Below are 3,600 nucleotides of genomic sequence, written 5' to 3' on the forward strand. Positions count from 1 at the left end.
AATAGTTGTTTGTGTATATCCAATAAGATGAACTGGGATAAAAATTTCATGAAATTCTGTTGAGATACATAGTTTACAAATCTGTGCTATCTAATTCTATCGATGATCGATTCGTTTCTGTGTCGTCTTTTGCCAAAATATGAAATGTTGCTTGATTCTGACCACGTCGAAGTAGATAATTGCCGAAAATCTTGTTTATTTTGTTATTATTAAGTACGTCCGCTGTATTGGGGCCGCCATTTTGAATTTCGCGAAACTGATCGCGAATTCACAATCAGCGGTCCCGAGAAGACTTGTATACAGATTTTCGTACAAAAATAGGAATTTCCTAAAAAACTAGCCCGCTATATTGGATCCGCCATTTTGAATTTTTCAAATCTGATAGCAAATTTTTTGCAACCTGATATTGCAACAAAAGATCCTCCATATTTTGCTAGAATGAGTCCCAATAACACGGTTCGTGCTATTCTCATCATAATTAGGCCAATTTTTTTGCACAGAACTGATCGTTTTCCAAAAAAATGTCACTGAAAAAATGTATTTACTCATATAAGATTGCCAAAAAACAAAAAAAAATTTTTTTCTGACTTTTTTCAATAGTGGGATCGTGTTGAGCGCCCCTTAACACATATAATTAAACTTGCCTTAAACTTTTTTTGTTATTAAGGCATTAATGGGTAAAAAGAAACCCGTAAGCATATTTCAGCTGGAAATAAGCTCGAGACTATCACTAAAAATTGTTTAAAGTAGGCTCCTGCCTAAAAAAAGGGTTCTGTAGCCTATTATGACGTTAATTAAGTAATTCAAACCTTCCTCTTACTTCACCTTTCTCTCCATTTATCTAATTCTTTCTCCACTATTTCCCTAGCTGACACTCCCCTCCTCCTACTTCCTTTTTCTAGCTCTGATTCCCCTCCCTCACGCACCATAATTTATAATCATTTCACATACTTCCTCTCATTTCCTTTACCTCCACTCACCTCTGTATTTCCCATACTTTTCCCTAATTACCCTCACCTGAGTTCCCCTACTTCCACTTCTTATATTTCCCCTCACTTTCCCTGCTTGTCCTTTTATTTCCCTTTACTGTTCCTACTTTCGCAGCCCTCATTTGCCGTGCTTCTATTCCATTTACTTCCACTCACTCCCCCTACTTCCTTATTACTAATTGTTACTCATTTCCCCTAATTTCCGTCTGTTATTTTCCTTTACTTTCACCCTCTTTATTTCCCCTCACTTTCTTTACTTTCAAACCCCTAGTTTCCCCTTATTTCCCCTGCTTTACCTACCCTAATTACCCATCACTTCGCTTACTACCTATGCCCTTCTTTTACCTCACTTTCTCTATTTCCAATCACCTCCGTTCCCCTCCTCCTCCTCTTATTTATCTAATATTTTCTCACTTCTACCTCCCACCACTCTGATCATTTCCCCTCACTACCCCTCTTTGGAAAAAATAACGTTGTTTTAAGTTTTTTTAAAGCATTTTTTAAAGCGAAAATTTCATGCTTTTAGAATGGTCCTTGTGAATTCGAATACAGAATGTAAATTGAGCACATGGTAGAACTGTCGATGTTTATTACATTTACAAATTTGGCATACAAATTGCTCTCAATGTTTGAACGTTATCTTTTTTTATCATGATGAGCTACATTTATGAGTATTAACACGAGCCGTTAATTTCAATGGAAATGGAAATGAAATTGGCATAGGTATCTAGATGAGAATTTGGACATTAAAAGTCATGGTAATTCCAGCGAGTTTGTAGCTCATTAATGCATAGTAATTAATGTGTTGACCACGAGGGATACGAAGTGTGACAGTTGAGAGTTAAAGCGACTGCTCTGAGGTCATTAATAGAAGTTTGTGCGTATCGAATGATTGAATGATTGGCGTTAAAAAAAGTTCTCCCTATAAATAAATGAGTGTTTTTTGGGGAAAAATTTGTTTTTCTTTAGAAGCCTCCGACAAAAATCTTTTAGTTTTGGTTGATTGTCTGCCCGTTTTACTTTTCTTCAAGTAAGGCAGGTAGCAGTATAGTCGGGGTAGAGGTAGGAAGTAGGAGAAATGAGGGTAAATTAGGGAAAGTGGTTACAGGAAATATGGCCAAATCAGGGTAGGGATGTTAGGGAAAAATAGGTGAGGATGTGTCGGAGAAATAAATGGAGGGAAAGTAAAGAAAATAACGGGAGGAAAGGTAGGCTAAGTAAGGGGAAATTAAAACAGGGAAAGTATGAGCAATGAGGTGAAAGGATAGGAGAAGAAGGAAGAGAAGTGAGGGGAAATCATGACAGAAGAAGTGGGGGAAGTGAGGAGGAATTATGGGAGGGTAATAGGGGTAATAAGGACAGGGGATGTTGGGGTAATGCTAAGAAAATAGGGGAAGTGAGAAGAGGGAAGTAGGAAAGATAAAGAATAGGAAAACAAGGGGTAATGAGGGGCAATGACAAAAAAGTAAGTAGAGGAAATGAGGAGAAATGTAGTAAGAAAAAGTAAGATAAGTGGTGGAAATGAGGAGCGTAGAAGTAGGGGAAGGTATGAAAGGGGAACTATGGTAAACGAGGGGGCTAAGGAAAATGAGGGGAAATTAGGTGTGGAAATGTGGGGGAAGGGAAGTGTTGACTGGGAAAGTGAAGAGAGGAACTTGTTGATAAGGAAGATGTTGGGAAGTGAGGAAAAGCGAAGGTTCAAGTGTGGAGAGGGGAAATGAGGAAATGTAAGGGCAGTAGGGAGGGGAAGGTTCAAACGATGTAATTACATCATAATCAGTTTCCAGTTATAGTTGTTGCAGTTGAATAGAAATTATTTCATTTGAATTGAAATGTCAAATTCTCGTTATGTTATCGATTATACAAGTTTTGCAATAAAGAATTCTGTAATTTCGATGATGTACATTTAAGATTCCATTAATCTGGAAGATTAAGAATTGAAAACTTTTGACTGTTGATCTTTAAAGTCATGAAAATCATGAATTTTTTTTAAGTTGATAAAATAACTAGATCATTTTTTAATTTTAACAGCTTTTTCTTACATTGTTAAAGTGTAAAAAAACATGTGATTTTCTTTTTTTTTTACAAAATGGCGACCTTGCAGAACATTTCTTCAAGCGCCTGCTCCGAGGCATCGAAAACTGCTGCAGCTGTCAAAATTTTTCCATTTATCTGATATAAAAAAGGTTTTTTGTTCGATTACTTATGTGTTAAAGGGAAGGATATACCTATAAAATAATAAAAAAAGTTAAAAATTAAAATTTATATCGGCTCTTTAATCGAAGGTCCAAATTTTCGACGTTTTTTTCAACAGTTTCGAGCCCAAGAAAATTATTTAATAACCCAATATCTTTAAACTTTTAGGTATATCCTCCCGGTAGTACCATAAAGAGAAACCCCTGCAAATTTCAGCCGAATCGGCCAATAACTTTTTAAGTTACAGCACGAGCAGTTTTTGAAAAGACATTTTCGAGATAATCACGTATAAAGATTCATTACGGTATGACTACGGTTATACGGTTACGGTTCAGTGACTTGCCGATCAATCGGCGATTCCGGGTCCACGTAATAAACGTAGTAAACGTAGTAGCCTAGTAATCAGCCTTCCCAG

This window comes from Belonocnema kinseyi, chromosome 6, assembly GCF_010883055.1.
Source record: "Belonocnema kinseyi isolate 2016_QV_RU_SX_M_011 chromosome 6, B_treatae_v1, whole genome shotgun sequence".
NCBI classification, from domain to species: domain Eukaryota; kingdom Metazoa; phylum Arthropoda; class Insecta; order Hymenoptera; family Cynipidae; genus Belonocnema; species Belonocnema kinseyi.